A 20891-nucleotide genomic window follows, 5' to 3' on the forward strand; every position below is an offset into this window, starting at 1 on the left:
TATGGGGAGAGCAGGGTAATCCTACTAAACAGGTCTGAAAAAACTTAAGATCCAGGAAAGAAGACTAGCTTATTTTTATTGAGGTTAGAAGGTGTGGTCAGGGTGGAAGTTTTCACACTGAGTCATGGGCTTACCTGGTTTCAATCTCCCACCAGCACCAGAGGAGCGAGTGCCTAGGGTTTCTTATGAGTTTGCACAGATGTGGAGAAGAAAGAGAAAAGAACGTTTTTGGACTTAAAAATTGCCATCAGTCAAACATCAGAAAATGGTGTCGGAATTCTTTTACTTCCCTCTTATAAGGATGCTTGTAAGCCTCACAAAAAAGAACCAGGATAATCTCTCCATTTCAATATCTGTGACTTAATCACACCCGCAAAGTGTGATTACCATGTTACAAGTGTTACCATGTAAGGTAGCATTCACAAGGTTCTAAGTAATTAAAACCTGGATATTTGGGGGGTTATTATTTAGCCTACCTCAACCCCTAATGGGTCCAGGGCCATACTTTGAGTACTTCAGGTCTAGGGTATGTAGGTGAAAGTGGAATTACTGAATTGTAAGTATGTACAACTTCAATTTTACTTGATATTGTCAAATTGTTCTACTTTCTGGTTATAGAAATTCACTTTCCTACCAGCAAGGTACCAAGATTCCTATTTTCCCATCTAGTCATTAATACCTGGTATTATCAAATTTAAAATATTTTGCCAATATGACAGATATAACACAAATCTTCTCATTTTACTTTGTATTTCTCTGATCTCAGGTAAAGCTACACATGTTTTTGGTATATATTTATTGGTCAGTATCATTTCCTCTTTTATGAATTGCCTGACATATTCTCTGCCTATTTTATATTGTGTTATTCTTTTCTTGTGTTTTAATAAACTATGTAGCCTCAATATATCAGTATAATCAATACTATAATATAAATATATTGTGATACAAGTATTTTCTCCTATTTATAGTTCTTATTTGTAACTTTTTAATGGTAGATTTTGTCATCTGGAAGTTTTAAATTTATATATCGTCTCCTCTGTTTATACTCAAGGGTTTTAAAATCAGCATATTACTGTGACACAGCCACATCAATGCACAGTTCACAATAGCTGCACTATGGAACCAACCTAGATGCCAATTAACAGATGAATGGATAAATAAAATGTAGTATATACAGTGGAATATTACTCAGCCATAAAGAAGAATGACTTTATGATATTTGCCAGTAAATGGATGGATCTGGAGACTATCATGCTAAATGAAATAAGTCAATTCCAATAAACCAAAGGTTGAATGTTTTTGCTGATAGGTGGAAGCTAAACCATAATAAGTGGGGGGAGGGGAAGAAGAGAAATTCAGTGGATTAGACAAAGGGGAATGAAGGAAGGGATGGGAGATAGGAAAGAGTAGAATAAATTGAACACAATTTTCTTATGTGAAAATCCCTATAAGAATGAGGTTCTAATTCTTACCACCCATAAGAATGAGGTTCTAATTTGAATAAGATATATTCCATGCCTGCATAATTTTATCAAATTGGAGTGTACTGTCATGTGTAACTAAGAAGAACCAATAAAAATTTAAGTCAAATTTTAAGATTTTTCCATCTAAGACTTGTACCTTTGGTGTTGAGTTTGATAAATTTCTCTCTTATGTCAATTATATTTGTTTCTTAAAAATATTAGAACTCCCCACCCCCTACTTTTAGGTCTTTAAGCCATGTGGAATTTATTTTGCATGTATGGTAAAAGGTATAGTTTTCCAATTTTCTAATTTTCAACCTGGAAAGATATTTGTCTTACTTTTGGAATAATAAGTTTTCACCACTGGATTTTAATCCCATCTCTGTCATATGCCAAATTTCTTTATATGAATGAGACTGTTTCTTGGCTCTCTAATATGATCCAGTTGTCTGCCTCTTGTATATTGTTTTACTAACACCACATTTAAAATATATAATTCCTTATAAATCTTAAAATATAGTAGGGCAAGATACCTTGTTCTTGCCCAAAATATTTTTTCTCTTTCTCTCCTTGTTCTTAAATTTAGTCAGAATTTTGATTGGAATTGCAATGAACTAGCAAGTCAGTCTGAGGGACTTTGAATTCTATATATAATTTCTACCCATTAATATATTTATGTCATATATATTTCAATAGTGTTTTATTATTTTCTTCATAAATATCTTACATGTTATATTTACTAACAAATGCCATAGGGTTTAAAAAGTTATGGCAAATGACTTCAAAAAATTTTGAGTAAAATTTTTTTTTGAAGAATTGGTAGCTTCTAAGTATAAGAACACTGTATTGTAGTGAATGATCTTGTTAAACTCTCTTAGTTTTGATAGTTTTACATTTTTGTGGATTTTCTAATAGGTTATGATTTTCTCTGAAGACAGTCATGATATTGTCTTTTCAATTCTAACAGATATTAGTTATTTTCTTGTCTTATTGCTTTGTGTATGACCTTCAATATAATAATAAATGATAGTGGTGAGAAGATATCTTTGGCATAGCAATTCCTGCATTCATCCTAACTTTAATGTAAATGTCTCTACAATTTCACAATGACCTTAAGTATAGGTGTTTTGGGAACCCTTTGTCATTTTTAAGTTCCCTTCTATTCCTGCTCCCAGCTATTCCCTACACTGTAAGTCTATTGATTTCTGATGCTCTTTGTCAAAATATCTTCATTATATATTGTATTTCAGGGCTGTTGTACATCATTGTTTGCACAGTTATAACAATAGATAAGACTTTAAATTGTAAATTAATGTTAGTGTAGCTAGTAATTAAAGAAGGGTTTTTAAAGTTATATTAATTTCAGTCTAACATTTACTATCTGGGCAAATCAACTCTTTTGAGACTACAAGAAGTATAGCACAGTTAACTACTTTGGATTCATTCATTGAACAAATGAACAAATATTTACTGGGTCAGTCATGTTTGAAACACTGGGGCCATAGTGAATAAAACAGTAAAAACCCACGCCCTTGTGGAGCTTATATTCATAAACTTGTAAGAGGAATAAGTGAGATAATGATGAATTTCTAGTACTACATAATAAATTCTCAATGAACATTAGTTATTATTGCTATCATGGCTATTATTATTCTCCTGAAGGATCCTACAGCATGAAAGATTTAATGTTTGTTCATTTATTCAGTAAATATTTATTTTGCACCTACATCATGCCAGGAACTTTACTGAGAATCAGTAGTACAAAATTTGGGAGAACTGTCTCCTTTTGACCCAAGTTACAACAAATCAAAACATCAAAGTGTTGTTTTAGAAGAAAATTGAGAATCTTTCCATTTTAACTGTGTTTGTGGCTTCATCTGGTACTGAAAGCAAATATTTTCTTCTTAATTAAAAAGCTGTTGCTGAATTTCTCATAACAAGGACACATTTACCTAATGTTTAGCTGCAACCATTATTAGCATTTAGTCACTCTTGTTTCATACACATCTCTATCCATTGTTCTCCATTATTGTGAAGCAACTCCAAGGTATCATATCATTTCATATGTAACTATTTCAGTGTGTGAAAGCAGCTGTCTTAATCAGCTCTGCAGAACCTTCCTATGAAACTCATTACTCCCAGCCTACGATTCCGTGTAACAGGGATAGTCTTTCAGATCCAGAAAATTGGGATGGGTTTAGGAAAATCAGCTACTATTAAGCTCTTTTTTTCCCAAAAGGTGTTTCTGTAGTAGATACAAAAGAAGAGTTAAAGTTCAGAGTTTTTTTTTTTTTTTTTTAATTAGAGCTTTGTAGTTATACGTAGTAGTTGGGTCCATCGCAACAAACTCAAACATGCAAGAACTTTGATTTCAGTTCAGGATTCCCATCTCCTTTCCCTCCTCTTTCCCCCCACCCCCCGTTCTGCCTTCCCTCTCCCATTCTCCTTCCTCTACTAGACTTACCTTTGCTCATCTATTAATTTATATTTGATTACTTTTTTCTACCCATACATAAAGGGGAAGTTCTTTGTCACATATTTATATATGCACATATTTTTAAAAATTCATTCAAGTTCAGAGCTTTTGATGAAGTCTGAGAAAACTGAATTCTGGCAAACTTGAAAAAATATGAAGTATTATACTTTCCAAGTCAAGGACTCAAAAAGGTCTTGTCAATGAAATAAACATAGAATTTTGTTTTTTTCAAAAAGGAATTAAATTTAGAGGAAGAAATTGTGTTTTGTCTTTCAGTGGATTGTGATGGTTATCTCAACTTCATTTATACGGTTTAAAACAAAAAGTAATTCACTGTCTCACTTTTGCCCTTCTTCATTCTCCCACAAAACTCAAAGAGTACATGGCTAATTCAGTTAGTGAATTCATCTAGTGCAGGGGTCATCACAATTTTTAATGTAAGGGGCTAGATAGTAAATATTTTAGGCTTTGTGATCATAAGTCTGTCACAACTACTGAATTTATTATACAAAAGCATCAATATGCAATCTGTAAGTAGGTGTGTCTGTTTCTATAAAATTTTAATTATGGTGTAAATTAGTATATATTCTGTTATTATGGTGTTATGGCTTAGATATTAGGTGTTTCTCAAAAGGTCATATGTGAGACAATGCAAGAAAGTTTAGAGGTGAAATGACAGTTATAAGAGCTTAACCTAATCAGAGCCTTAATCCCCTAATAGGAATTAACTGGGTGGTAACTTAGGCTGGTAGGTTGTGGGTGGAGGAGGTGGGTCATTGGGGACATGTCTTTGGGGTTTATATTTTGTTTGTGGTTCGGGGAGGTCTTTTTTTCTCTGCTTCCTGGTTTACATCCTGAGCAACTTTCTTCTGCTACATTCCTCTGCCATGATGTTCTGCATTATCTCATGCCCTGAGGAATGGAGTCACTACTGAGACCTCTGAAACTGTGAGCCCCCAAATAAACTTTTCCTCTTCTAATTGTTCTTGTCCGGTCTTTTGGTTGCAGCAGTGAAAAGCTGACTAAAACAGGTGAACACTTCATAAAGAAAAGTTGTTTTAACTCATAATTTTGGAGGCTGAAAGTCCAAACACCATAGTGCTGGCCTTTGCAAGGGCCACTCTGGCTACATCACATCAAAGTGGATAGTATCATGACATGAGTACATGTGAGAGGGAGAGATGGAGAGATCATATGCTGATATAGGAAGCCAGAGGAAGTGGAAAGGAGCCAATCTTGTAACTTCCCACTAGTCCCCACTTCTTAAGGTTCCCATCACTTCTTAGTATCACCATGGTAGGTGACATTAACTCATAAATTGAGGCCATATACAAACTATGGCATATGGATAACAAAATTTGAATTTCATATGATTTTCAGGGAGTCAAAATAAGTTTTTGGTTTTGGTTTTTAGTCAACCATTTAAAAATATACAAACTACTTGTAGCCCACAGGTTATACAAAAACTGATGACAAGCTGAATTTGGCTTGCAGGTTGAAGTTTGACAACAATTAATATTTCACAATAGGGGAGAAATGTCACATTACATTTATTTAACAATGTATAAAACATTTTCTGACATCTCATTTGATATTTTCAAAAATTGTATGAAGGACATGTTCTCATCATCCCCATTTTCTACCTGGCAAAGTTGAGGCTCATAGATCTACATAAAGCAGTTGCTTTCAACTCTGGCTGCTCATTGGAATTATCTGGGTGGGGTTTAAAGAATATTATTCTGCAGTCACCGAAGTTCTGATTTCATTGGTCTCGGAAAATAGCTCTCAACTGGGGACGACTTTGCTTACCCTCACCTAGGGGACATTTCATCATATCTAGAGTTATTTTTGTTTGTAATAACTAAGAAGGGCAATTATGATACTGGCACATAGTAGGTAGAGACTAGTTATGCTTCTAAACATCCAAAACATACAGGACAGTCTCTCAAAACAAAGAGATACCTAGCCCGAAATGTTAATAGTGTCAAAGTTGAGAAACTCTGGTATAGGGTAGGGCCCAGGCATTGATCTATAGGAAAAACTCTCCAAGTTGGTCCCCAGGTGATAGTTTACTGTTTGTTTTGTGAGAACCTGGTGTATGAGAACTAGCCTTCAAAAGCAGAAAGTTTCCAAGAGACTGAAGAAAGAGGAGAACAAACATAGAATTGCACAGAGTACAATTTATTAGGAACTTAAGGAAAGAAGCAATAAGACAGGAGGATATCCACACATCAAGGTAAGAGGCTAAGCTAGATAGAGGAGGGCTGTGGTCAACTGTCATGAATCTGGGCTTTCTGAAAAGAAACTGTGATGGGCTGACAGATCTGGCTCCACGAGAATGTTACAGGCCAGACCATAAGGGAAATGACTAAACAGACTCCATTTTGCTCTGAGACTCCATGTTATGTAGGAAATAAGTTTCTCCCATGGGAACACCCTGCCTCTATATCCATCATCAATAACTTAGTGTGACATGTTTAACAATACAATATGACAATTCCTATGTAAAGAAAAATTGCTCTCTTTTGATTCCTATTGCTCCTAAACAATGTACCATGTGAACGGTGATTGTGTGGACGTTACTAACCATTCTTTAGTTTGTACCTAGGTAAGGGTCGTTTTGACCCACTTCCCCCTCTGTTGATGATCTCATGATGTTGATGTGTAATTTCGAATCATAGCAACAGACACTTGTGATTGATGTGATTTTTGGTATAAGAACCCTACAACCGTGTGGTCGGGGCTCCCAATAGCCATTTTTTGGGGCATTGTGTGAGACAGTCAGCTGGCCGGCTTAATAAAGACTCTCAAATTTGGACTTCTCAAGTGGTGATTGGTCTGTTCTTAAGTTGCACCCCATAACAAAACAAATGAACAACAACAACAACAACAAAAAACTAGTAGTATGTCAAGCACCAGTTAAGTAACAGTCCGGATGTTAGTGACTGGTGACTGATTATCTTAACCATTTTGTTTATTCTACAGGGTTTATAGTATATGGGAGTGTCACTTGGAGGGCAAAATGGAGATTATGACCAAAATTGCTGTAGTCATGTCAAACTTAAATCTACAGTCTATCTGTGCTATGAGGGCTCAGTGAGAACTTACATAATTCATTTCAAAGACAATTATGACTTTTTAAGAAATATAAATTTAAGATGATTCAAACTATTCTTTTTTTCTTGTGGAGTAGTATGGAGGACACCAATTGTTGAGATAAGCTCTCCTTGGCAAAAGATATATTTGAGTGAAATCAGCAGAGTCTATCTATTTACTTGAAGAACTCCTCCCAAACACTTCAGAAACTGATTGGCTTAAGGAAGACTGAAAACTTTCTTGAAGGATGCAGCTAATTGGTACTTTCAGAGGAGAACGCAGATGTGAAGACCTGAGAGATATAAATCTGGAGAAAGAAAATTTTAACTTTATCTCTTTCAGCTAATGAGAAGGAGTAGGGTATATTAGTGGCCCAAGGAATATTAATGGAGGTTATGAAGAAAGCACCCCAGAGAGATACTGGAGAGATTTATAATGCAAGTAGTCAAAACAATGTAATATGAAAGGAGAAAGAAACCACCTTGTAGTTCAGTGTTTCTCAAGGTGTGGTCCTTGGCTCACCTACAACAGAACATGTACTGTACTTGTTAAAAATGCAGATTTTCAGGTCTTGCTGAGTCCTTTTGAATCAAGATCAGGGTGAGAACTCTAAATCTACATGTTTAACAGGCTCTCCAAGTATTTCTGACACACACCGAAGTTTGAGAAGGACTTGTATAAGCAGAACTCTGGCTATAACTAGAGAATGATCAAGATGACAGTGTAATCTGCAATAAAGGTGTACCTTGCCCTAGGAAAGAATATCTGCCCGAGAAGTTGTACGTTAATAGAGTTATTTCAAATCTGCTTTTATTGTAATTGTACCAGTGGGACTCATTATCACTTAAAAGAAGCCAAAGGTTAAAATGTTCACAAAATGTTCACATTCAACTGATCTTTTAAAATGTTTGGAGGAATCTAATTTGTTATAATCAATATTAGCTGGCTCTCTAACCTAAACAAAATACATACGTTTAAAAAATTCACTTTTATACCTATTTCTGTGATTCCTTAGCATTTTTGCTTTTCACAAAAACACTTTCTGTCGATTTTAAATTTAAAAAAATAGAGCAAATTAGGCTTAATTAATTTTGACATCCTTGATAACTTGCTTGTTATGACAATAAAAATGATACTTTTGTGGCTTCCATATTGGTTGCATCTCATGTTTAAACAATGACCTCACACTGGAGCAGAAACATGCTGATTGGATAAATGATATTAAGTACAAAATTGTATTATGCTGGGTGCATTTAAATTTTAGACAAAGATCAGACCTGGAGTCTGATTATCCCAGTCTCTGATTGCTTTGTCATTCATGGTTTTGAAAAATGGTTTAATCATTTAATGAATTGACAATTTGCTATTGAGTCAACAAAATGCCAAATTGTAAACCTTACTTCTGAAAATCTGAACATTAGTTGGATTCTTGTCCTTTGCATTATTTAATAGTGTATGTATAATAGTTCTTATTTTTTACTGTCCTTAATCACATCCACTTGATTTTATAAGGCCTTTGCAGATGCTGTAAGATTTTCATTTTGACAGGATGATGATAGTACAGGACATACTGAGAATTACTGCAATTCCAGCAGAGGAGAATAATGACTTTATAGTGTGGAAATGTAGAGTCTCTATTTAGAAAATCAAATTGGTGGATAAATGAAATGCATTTTTAGCTTGTTTCCAAATTATCTGTTCAAGGAGACCCATGTCAATCCACAATATTTTCAGTGTAAAGGCATCCACAAGAGTACAGAATCTTAAGATTAGAAGTTGTTAGAGCTGAAAGGAACTTTTAGGAGTTCTCAAACTCAAATGTCTGAAAGGACCAGGCAATAAACAAATGAGTGACAAGCAGCAACCTGTAATGAAAGAGGTTTCTTATGAAAATATGGGTTCAGTGTTTCCAAGAATTCCAATTTTCAAGTGATGCCCAAATTTGTTCTCCCCTGCTGAGTAGTCAGTCACCAGGACCTGGGACTCTTCAGTCACAGCTGATTGGACCAGGGATAGATGTTTGTCTTTGAGGGTTGCTACCCATACATAGGCTGGCAGCTGACTCTTATGACCTACCCACAAGTTAACAGGAACAGTGTATTTCTTTAGAAACTTTGATTCATGATGAAAATGAAATTCATCAGTTGGTAGTAGGACAAAAAGTATACACACAGACTGGAGCCAAATTATATTAATTGCAGAGCACTTGACAAAAGTCACATACTGCCACAACTGAGGTCAAATCTAGACCCATGTGCTGTCTTGAACTCCAGGGTAGGTAAGTTGCTTTATTTTGACCATGATCTAAACCCAATGGAAATGGACACAATATATCCAGAAGTGTGTATGGGTTAATTCTGGATAATTGTATTTACCTTCCAGAGCTGTGCTTTGCATTGAATAAGAACACATGCAAGCGTCTAGGTCAGTACCTAGTACGCACTTAGTGCTACTTTTTTTTTAAACCAGGGATTGAACCCAGAGGCTCTTAACCACTGAGCTACATCCTCAGCCTTATAAGTGGGACCCCACTTAAAGCTTTTGGAAAATCATTACATACTTGCTTCTTGGTTTTATTTTCTTTGTAGAAGTCTTTGGTATATTCTATGGTTTGAGATAACTCTATTAGTTTACCCAAGGGGATGGGTAAATTATGTACCTGCGTTTAGGATAATTACCTCTCTCAGGGTCATGGTATAGTTTTATATCTTTAAGGATATAGTGCCCATCTAAAGGAGTAAATTTCAGTCATGGTCCCAGATAGAATAGTTGGCACAATCTGAGGAAATGGAGAAGAGTTTAATAAAGTATGGGCAAGTTTACAGAAATTAGCAAAGGACTTCAGGGCTAAAACAATGCAGTAGTTGTTACATCTGATGTCCAAAGGGACAAATAGAGGAAGCTGCGAATTGTTACCAGAATGAGAACAGGGTAGCTCTTTGGAAAGGGCCTCTGGATAGGACCTTGGCCTTCATTAGGTCCCAAAGGGAGAGAGCTGGAGTAATAAATACTCTCCTAACATCCTCCAAAATCCTACTGGTGCCTCTAGGCCAAACAGAAACCATGTATAGATTTGAATATATTTCAATCCATATTTCATATGTCAAAGAAATAGAAAGACAACGTAATGCTGAGAATATTTGTATCATATGATAATTACAAAGGTAAACATTCCAATAGAAGTAATGAACAAAAGACAAGGACAGGCAGTTTACAAAGGAACAGATACAAATAACCAACGAAAAATTAAAGAAGTTGAAATTCACTGATGATAAAAAATGAAAATTAGACAATGCTGTGCCATTTAAAATTTTTCTATTTTTGCCAACTATTGATGAGGAGTATAATGATAATACCATGTGTTAAACTGGACATGAGGAAATAAACACTTGAAAATATAGCTTTTGGGAGAATAAATTTGTATAGTCTTTCTGGAGGCTAAGTTGGCAATAGGTTTCAAGAGTCTTAACTATGTATATTCTTTGAGTTATGAGAATTGTAGGAACTGATCCTAAGGAAATAATCAGATGTGTTATATATAAGCAGACTCCTACAATATTATTTATAATGTTGAAAATTTAGAAATCATATGCATGCCTTAACAATATGGACTTGGTTAACTCATTATGATACACAGTACATTCATATGTTGGAATAATCCATCATTATATTTTAGGTCATAGAGGAGTGACATGAGAATATGTCCATGGTATATAACTTCAGTGCAAAAAGCAGGCAACAAATCAATGTGTGTTGGGTAATAATATTTTATAATTCATGCAAAGACAGGAAGCAAATAAACATGTTAATGAGGGTTATTTCTGGGTGGAGAGGTTGTGTATGATTTTTTTGTGTATGATTTTAATGTTTTGCATTTTTTTGATTTTCATTTCCATTTTTTTAAATTAAGGAACCATTATCTAGGAACAAATGAAAATCTGTATTAAAATGTAAACTCTTTTGGTTTGTTCTTTTGTCTATAAAGGCAACTAAATCAGGACAAATAGTCTGTTACGTAGTAGTCTTTGGTTGGGTGCAGCCTATAGTAATTCTGTGGTAAATTTCCATGAGCAACAGCAGGACCTAGTCAGATTGTGGTTGTTTGAATGGGAAAACTGCTGGGAAAGTCACCTTACTCCATTTTATAGCATAAAGACAAGTGTTTTCTCTGACACTTGTTTTCAACCTCCAGTGGCCACTGAATGTCACTGTGGTTCCAAGGAAATGCAATAGAGGTAAGACGTCTTTGGTCTCAGAATGACTGTGGAGACTGGGGCAGGAAAAAAATGAATAGGCAAATCAGCTCAGAATTATCTAGAGGTCTGCACAATGCCTACAGCCTCCTATTTCTATTAACAGTACATTTGGGCTGACAAATGAGCAATGAGAACAAACTGAGTCAACACTTCTCAGCCTCTAAGACTTTCTTAGTCCTATGTAATAAGAAACAAAAGCCCCCGGTTGTGATTCTGGTTCCACTAAACCCTGGTCAGATTCCATCAATGAACAGATGGGGAAAATGAACTCAGAAATGGAGGACAACTTGGAAGGCAGGAAGAGGTTTTCCACTAGGCAGACTAAGCACCTGCTTAGGGCACCAATAAAGCAAGAGCAAAAACTAGTGATGCCCTTTTGTGAGATAGACAGATTAGGATTCATTTCTGAATGAATCTACACACTACTTGTGTGTAGTACAGGGTCTGGCACATAGTAGGTGCACAGAAAATGTTTGAATGACTTTCCTGACTACTATACCTCTAGGGTGAATTAGGTACCCCTCCATTATGGTGGCATAGTACCTGTGCTTATTTCCATGATAAAACGTATGGCACTGAGTTACAATGATTTATTTGCATATTGGTTGAATACTTGAGGCTAGAGACTACATCTTTTGATACAGTCCTCAGCTTTTAGTGTAAAAGAAAATGACATTTTTAATTCCTCTGTTTTTCTCACCTGCCACCTACCCAGGATTTCATAATAACCAGAGATTCTTTTCTTCTTTTGGGTCAAAATGGGCTGAATAATATTTTTTTGTTTTGTTTTGGTACTGGGAATTGACCCAGGGGCACTCTACTACTGAGCTACATCCATCGTCCTTTTTATTTTTTATTTTTAGTCAAGATCTTGCTAAGTTGTTTAGGGCCTCAATTGCTGAGATTGGCCTCAAACTTGTGATCCTCCTGTCTCAGCCTCCTTAGTTGCTGGGATTAGAGGTATGAGCCACCAAACCTGGTTGGGCTAAATGTTATTTGGATAAGCTAGAGTTGGGTTAGGGGAAGGAATGAAAAGAGTAGGGAAGGTTAGTAAATCTAGTCAGCTTGAGAAGAATGAAGAAAAACAATAGCATTGGTGGGAGGGCTGGGGAAAGATATTGAGAATGTCAAGGGGGCAGCTTGATGAAGTTGTGTATGATGTGAATGTTTTCTCAATCTTCCCATGTGCAATCTTCAGTATGATCTTTGATGCTTTGTTGGCAGATCTCTTTGTGAGCATGTGTGAACAAGTGTCAAGGTTAGAAAGCAAAACCAGTTGCTGACCATGGGGAATCGTTAATTTCTGGGTTGCAGTAGCCCAGTGCCCATGTCTCAATTCCATGCTCTTTCCAGGCAAGGCTGATTTGTCTTATTTTCATGAGCCTGCCATAACTGGCTATCTTCATACCTGAGAGCCCCCCCAGATAAAATGTGACTGTATAAAGTCGCCCCAGGTGTACACAGAGTGAGTGTCTACCTACAGAGGTCTGACTCCTCCCTCTTCAGCTGGCTACTTGAATTTACTCATTAGTCATCTCTTTTTCGGAAAGCAGGGGGGGAACAGACATAGAGATTTATATTGGATTGTGAATATTATTGCCCTTTATCTCTGGACACTCCTTTTTCCGTTGTCCAAATCATACTGTTTCCTCTCAGAACTGTTCCCACTCTATTCTTTCCCATTTGCTCAAAGACCTCTCTCCTGTTATGTCTCTAGGCCACATCTTTTCCTGAGCTTCAGACTTACATAGTCAAGATCCTATTTGACATTTTCATTTGAATGTTTAATAAACATCTAAAATTTAATATGTTAAAAACCTAACCTTCAGATTCTCCCTGCAATCTTTATCTTCTTGCAATCTTCTGCATTTCAGTTAATGGACAACTTCACTTTGATTGCTCGGGGCCAGGATCTTATAGATACTCTTGACTCCTCTCTTTCTCTCACAGTCATCATTAAATTCATCAGTAAATCCTTTGACTCTGCTTCAAAACACATCCAGAATCTGACCTTTTCTTACCACTTCTATTGCTATCATTCTGGCTTAAGCCATCATCCTCTCTCTCACCTAGACTATTTCAATAGTTTTCTAAATGATTTCCCTGCTCTTGTCTTTGTCTTCTACAGTCTCTTCTCAACACAGCAGCCAGGTACGTCATTCAAGACCTAAATCAGATTGTGTCACTTCTTGTATCAAATATTCCAATAGGTCCTCATTTGTCTGAGTAAAACCCACCATCCTTATGGTGATTTTTAAGCTCCTCCATATCCTCATAGACTTTGCCTTCTATCATTCTCCTTCATTATGGTTAATGGCACTCCAGCCACCATGACTTCTTGGTTGTTCTCAAACATATTAGTTGTTTGTCTACCTCAGGGTCTTTGCATTTACCATTCCTACTGCCTACAATGAGCTTCACCTAGATAGCTGCAGAGATCATTCACCACTCAAAGGTCTTTGCTTAAATGCTGATCATGACAGCTTTTGTGCCAGATGTTTTTTTGGGAATGTGATCCCAGGAAGCAGGAGTGAAGGACAAGGGAAGCACAACAGGGAAGGTGGGAGAGCCAATATAAGGATGGAGCTATGGGCAACGGTTTTCTCAATCCTGCAGGACCTCTGAGAGAACTTACAATGTGTGCTTCAGCACATGGCTAAGAGCAAATTTTAAATATTCTCACCCCCTAAAAATAAGTATTTGAGGTGATATGTTAATTAGCTTGGTTTAATTATTCCACATTATATTAAGAGATCATGACCTCACTTTGTGCCCCATAAATATATGCAACTATAACTTGTTAATTTATAATGAAGAATGGCAAAGGGCCTGAACAGACCTTTTCCCGAAGAAGATATACAAATGCCCAACAGGTATATGAAAAAATACTCAAGATCACTAATCAACAGGGGCATGCAAATAAACACCGCAATGAAATATCACCCCATACCTGTTAGGATGACCAATAAAAAACACAAAATATGACAAGTGTTGGTGAGGATGTGGAGAAAAGGAAACACTGGGACACTTTTGGCAGGAGTGTATAACCATTATGAAAATCAATATGGAGATTCTTCAAAAAATTAAAAATAGAATTACCTTATGTACATCCACAAGATCTTAATTAAAAAATCTGTAAATAGCAGAAAGATCAATAGAGTAGAGGGAAGGGAAAGGAGTGGGAGCAAGGGCAAATATTGGGGATTGAATTAGAACAAATTATATTCCATGCTTCTATAATTATGACATAGTATAGTCTATTGTCATGTATAACTAAAAAGAACCAATAAAATATATTTACAAAAAATAGAAATACCATATGATTTAGCAATCAAACTTCTAGACATTTATACTAATGAAATCAGCATGTTAGGACATTCCTGTATTCTTACGTTCATTGCAACATTATTCTCAATTGCTCAGATATAGTACCAACCTAAATGACCACTGATGAATGAAAGGACAAACAAAATGTGGTATATATGCACAACGGAATATTATTCAACCCTAGAAAGGAAGGAAATCCTGCCATTTGTGACAGCATGAATGAACCTGGAGAACATTATACTAAGTGAAATAAGACAAACACAGAAAGACAAAAACTGAATTCACTTATGTGTGGAATATAAGATTGTCAAACTCATAAAGCAGAGAGTAGAATGATAATTGCCAGGGGCTAGGAAGAAGGGAAATTTGGGAAGTGATAGTTAAAGGGTACAAAATTTCATTCATACGAGATAAATTGTTTTCAAGTTCTATTATATAACATAGTGCCTATTATACAGCTAATAATACGTATGGAATTTTCTGAGAGTAGATCTTGTGTCCTTAACATGCACAAATAATAATGGGGGCAGGAAAAAATTCTGGAAGGTGACAGTATGTATGCCTATCCCCAAATTTATTGAGTTGTATATATTCAATAAGTACAAATTTTTACTTGTCACTCATATCTTAATAAAGTGGTTTTGTAAGTCATCATGAGGAAAATAAAATCATTGTATTTTTAGCAGTTTTTGTTGTAGCAGTTCATCATACTGTAAATGTGCTCTCTATGGACTCATGCCAGAGTACTGAATTCAAGTGTTTTTTTCCTCCCTTCAGTTAAATTTTATGCAGATGATGGCAAATCTCATTACACCTGTACACAGAGATTGAATTCTTTCCATGGTGGGAATGTTCGCCCAGATGCAACCATAATATCTCTTGTCCTTCTTGAGGCCGAGGTTAGGGGTCAGATTGACACTGGAGTCAAAGGTGTAGTCTATGCCTATGGAAGGGCCACTGGCCCATACTGGGACTGAATCCATGAAGACCTCAGACTGGTTAACAATGAGCACAAATGAATTGAGTAAATGATCCTAGGCAAAAAAAAAAAAAAAAAAAAAAAAAAGCCTGAGAGTATGACAAAGTGTTTTGTTGAAAAATAATGGTGAAATGAAACCGTTTCAATTCTAATAAAAGATCCTAAACACAGAAAAGTCACATTTTTGTCATTCTAACTTGATTCTACTGTCTCTAAAGATTGTATTCTGTGAGAAATTTCACTTGACCGGTTTATTAGAGCTTCAGATTTTCTTAAGCAAAGAAAAGTGAAATTGTTAAAGAGTTGCCAAACCTCAAAGACACTTGATTCAAGGAATGTTGAATCTTTATGGCACAGAAAAGCTATCTTTTCTTTAGGTGGCTAGAAATGGAATCTTTTGTCTTCATAGAAAGCCACAGAAAGCCTTTGTTGATGTCATGAAAGCAGAATTGTGGGTTTAAGAAACATCAGCTGTGTCACCTCCTTGAAGACACTGAGAAATGTGTACCCTTTAAACATGAAAGAAATAGAGTGTGAATTATTTTAGCTGGAAGTTTAAAGGGAATCTTAAAGAGGTAATTCTTTAGCAAGTAAGATTTACTCCTGTTTATAATTGGAGGGATTGGAGGTGAAACTGCACAAAGAATTAAGCTCATGTAAAAATTAAATATTTACTTGCCTTCTAAGGGAGATTGAAGCAATAAATCATAGAGTAAAAGTCTTTACAAATAATTCCTCAACTCTTTCGAGGAGAAAATAATCTACCACCTGGTTGATACCAGGTGGTATTAGTAGTTCATTCATGTTTTCAAATAAGTAGCAGGTATTTTGAATTAGTTAGGGGCTGTTTGTGTATATTTTTCCTAAAAGTGAATGTTGTTCTCTCAGGAGTAGCTAGTATTTGAATACCATGAACTTTTTGTTTTTTCTCATCTTTGGAGCCTGAGGGAATATTTTCATTCATTCTTAGGTGATGTCTCAGCTTGGCTTCATTAACCAATCACACCAAAACGTAGTGGCTTAAAGCCATAATTTTATTATATGCTCACTATTCTGTGGCCCAGGGATTTGGGCTGAGCAGCTATTTTTCAGGTCTTACCTAGGTTCACTTCTGTGATTGCAGTCAGCTAGTGGTTTTGCTGAGACTGTGTAGTCTAACACAATCTTACTCATGTCTGATGTTTGTATTCTGGCTGTTACCTGGTCATGGTCCATGTATCTTATGCAGGCTACACTGGGCTGCTTCACATGGCAGTTACATTCCAATATGAAAAGCTCTGATACAACATAATTTTCTGACTTTACATTAGCTTATGTCCCCTTTGTCAATGCAAGTCATATGGGCAAGCCCAGAGTTAATGTGGGAAAGAGGATATAGATAGATATAATTCATTAGTCATATCATTACTGAAAGTTTATCATAGGTGGTAAATATGGTGGCAGAAGCACTCAAGATACCAAAGGAGTCAGGCATGGCAGCACACGGCTGGCATCCCAATGGCTTGGGATTCTGAGGCAGGAAGATCACAAGTTCAAGGCCAGCCGCAGCAATTTAATGAGGCCCTAAGCAACTTTGCCACTGTCTCAAAGTAAAATATGAAATAAAAGGATTGGGGATGTGGCTTAGTGGTTAAGTACCCTGGATTTAATCCCTGATGCAAAGTTTAAAAAAACAACAGAGGAAAGGAAGCCACTGTTATCAATAAATATGGAAGTATTTTGATGCACAGGTGCTTCTTACAGCGTCATTTAAAGAATTATTGAGAGACTTTGTGGGCTCTTGGAACAACTAATGTTACCTTGGGACCCCAATAACAAAGAATAATACAATAGCAAGGAGAGAGTCTTTCTCATTTGTGAAATGACACCCTTGAAACAAACATTCTCATGAGAAGCACTATTAGCAGCAAGAGGGAGTTTCTTTCAAGAGATTTTTTTTCTTTAGTCAACAGACATTCATTGAACATCTACTACATTGTAGGCAACAGACATTAGGAATCCAGATGTTAAAAGACACTAATTCAGTAAAGTTGGAGGATACAAAATCAATATGTAACATCACTTTTGTTTCTATATATTAACAGTGAAGAATCTTAAAAGGAAATGAAGGTCTCTCTGCTTCCCTCCACCACATTCTTCCATCCTGATGTTCAGTTTTACCTCAAGTCCTGAGGATTGGAACTGGCTGTCTATGGACTGAGACCTCTAAAAACATTGAAGGCAGGTTAAAGGGAACTAGAAGCAAATGGTTGAGCTGTTCCACCTCCCTGGAGGAGTTCTCCATTAGCCACTTGGTTCTCTTCTTGAGTTGACATTTCTCCCAACTGCAGAAGAATCTTTCTCAGCTTATCAATGGTGGAGACTCCAATGATGATGAAATTTTTAGGGCTCTCAGAAGATGGTGGAGTAGAGGAGGTTGCTTTTCAAGCTGCTCCATGGTGTGAGACCAAGAAAGCAGATTTAAAAACTTCTCAGTGAGGTGGGGGAAAGAAGGCTTTTACTGGGATTTAATACTGACCTCTCAGAACATTTTGGGGACTAATAAGGTTGGATACAATAAAAGAAAGAAGAAAGCCTAACACCAGCACTGGTGACTGCCAGAGTTGATCCACCATTGTGGGCAATACAGGGAAGGAGACTAAGAAAACTGCATTTCAGGTGGCATCATGCTGTGTCTTGGTATGGAGAAATCAGAGATCAAGGACACTGGTGGACTGATCCAGAGGATATGTACACTATTCTCATGCAGGAAAGATGCCCTGTGTCACCCAGTTGCCCATTGGCACTGTGTTACAGTGGCTGGAGGCTATGAGAGCAAGTTCAGAAGCCCAGACCTGGGAAATCTGAGCTGGATCTGAACAACAGTCATGGCAGATGACTCCAACATGACTTAGAATGTACCTAGGAGACCAGAAGAAAATCAAGCATGGAGAATGTTTTTCAAGGGGAATACAGGTTGTAGGACCCAAGATATATAGGATCCCTCCCCTCTCTGAGTCTGATGGCTTACAGGAGGGGTGGGGTGACTGTGCACTTGGGGACCGAGCCATAGAGGCTGGGAAGGATGGGGTCCATGGGTGATGAGTGGCAGAGAGATTGAATGATTGGCTCCTCCACAACATCAGTGGAACCCAGTGGAGACTCCTGGGGTGCAGTCTCACAGCACAAATTGGCAGTTCCTGGGTCTTGGAGGTGTGCTGATTTAAAATCTTCAGGTCAATCACTATTCAACAAAGAACCTGGGGCCTGACTTGACCTATGGGTCTGCCTTCAGGAGTTCTGCCTATGGAACTCTTCTGTCAGAACTCTACAGTGAGAGTGGAACAGACAGCACTCTCCTATCCACCCCACCTCATAATGCTGAGAAGGGATGTTGAGAATTTTTGAACTCCAACTTAAAACTTGATGAACAACATGAAAATAAGAAGGTCTTGACAGCCTACAGCTTCTACTCTTGTGCACAGTACATGCCTCAAGAAAAAATAAAAAGGACAGACAACAAACAAATATTCTCATTGACAATTTGTGACCACTGCAATGAAAACGATTCCTTAATTTTCTACCAAGAACCTTTTTTATTTCTTTTGTTTCTCTTCTTTTTTGATTGTGTGCTCAAAGTTTCATGGACATTCATACATATACATATTTGTTTCTTTATTCTCATTTCTAGCATTGTTTGAAGGTAGACATTTTTTATTAACTCTGTATTTTCTTTTTTTTTGTGTGTGTGTGGTGCTGGGGATTAGACCCAGGGTCTTGTGCATGTGAAGCAAGCACTCTACCAACTGAGCTATATCCCCAGCCCATGACTCTGTGTTTTGAGAACTAGGGTTTGTGATTAGTATAGTTTGGCTTTATCTGCTTCTCTTGATTCCATTTCTCTCTTTTATTTAGCTAAAAACCAAATTTTATTGTTCTCTCTTTCACTCTTCTCTTTCTTTAATTTTATTTTTTGGGGTAGGGGCAGTACCAGGGATTGAACTCAGGGGCACTTGAACACCAAGCTACATCCCCAGCCCTATTTTGTATTTTATTTAGAAGACAGGGTCACTGAGTTGGTTAGTGCCTTGCTGTTGCTGAGGCTGGCTTTGAACTCATGATTCTCCTGCCTCAGCCTCCCAAGCCACTTGGATTACAGGTATGGACCACTGCTCCCAGCTCTTCCTTTAATTTTTTTTTTACTTCTATTTTTATTTCCTACTTCCTCATAGTCATCACATCCTATGTCTCTTCTGGATTCTCCCTGTTCACCTTCTAAATTGCAAACCCTTTTGCAAATTTACCATTTTTACTGTTGGTAATTATTTATCATACCATTTCTGTTTATTGTGCTAATTAATATTATAGATGTTGTAGGAACTAAGTATTTAGTTTAGTATTATTTGAATTGGTTGTTATTGTTTCCCCCTAAATTGTGAAGTACTGGAAACTGTCAGGGACACTATAAGGTCAGAGGGAAGAACTCTGCTGCCTCAGGTTCATGCTGATAGATGGGTAGATGCACAAACAATATGGAAAAGAAAGAGAACAAACCATCCATAAAATTCACAAAATATATCAATAACAGAATCCATTGACACCACAGTGGAGGAAATGTCAGAGAAGGAATTTAGAAAGTTGATAGTCAAAATGATCTGTGAGGTAAAAGATGATGTAAGGAGTGCAATCAGAGAGAAAATACAGGAAGTGAAAGATTACTTCAATAAGGAAATAAAGATTCCATGAGTCAATTAGAAATCCTTGAAATGAAGGAATCAATAAACCAAAAGCAAAATTCAGTGGAAAGCATTGCCAGCAGACTAGACCATTTGGAAGATAGTTTCAGCCACTAAAGACAAAATATATAATCTTGAGAATAAATATATAATCTTGATCACATGGAGAAACAATGTTAAGAGACCATGAACAGAATATTCCAAAAATACGGGATAAGATGAAAAGGCCAAATTTAAGATTCACTGGGATAGATGAAGGCTCTGAAATACAAACTAAAGTAATGTACAATCTTTTCAATCAGAAAGTTTCCCAAACTTTAAGAATGAAATGGAAAATTAAATACAGGAGACACAGAGGACCCTGAATATACAAAGTTACAACAGACCCACACCAAGGCTCATTATTATGAAAACGCATAACATACATAATTGGGATAGAAATTTTAAAGTCTGTTAGAGAAAAATGACAGGTCACATTTAGAGGTTAACCAATCCATCTTTCAGTTGGTTTCTCAACCTAGACATTAAAAGATAGGAGATCTTGGAATAATGTATACCAAACTCTGAAAGAAAATGAAT

General features: G+C 36.6%; 1 pseudogene across 1 annotated transcript in view; it reads right to left on the bottom strand.

The window, feature by feature from the left end:
- LOC306651546 (tyrosine-protein kinase Fer-like) overlaps positions 1–18672 on the bottom strand; it is a 57885-nt pseudogene extending 39213 nt beyond the window's left edge. Inside the window, exons 1-3 of the transcript in view lie at positions 18608–18672; positions 18366–18498; positions 15431–15652 (exon numbers count right to left, since the gene is read on the bottom strand). The product of the transcript in view is annotated as a tyrosine-protein kinase Fer-like (transcript). The remainder of the gene's footprint in view (positions 1–15430; positions 15653–18365; positions 18499–18607) is intronic.
- Positions 18673–20891: the final 2219 nt, after the last annotated feature.

Source organism: Sciurus vulgaris (genome assembly GCF_902686455.1).
Source record: "Sciurus vulgaris genome assembly, chromosome: X".
Classification (NCBI taxonomy): Eukaryota; Metazoa; Chordata; class Mammalia; order Rodentia; family Sciuridae; genus Sciurus; species Sciurus vulgaris.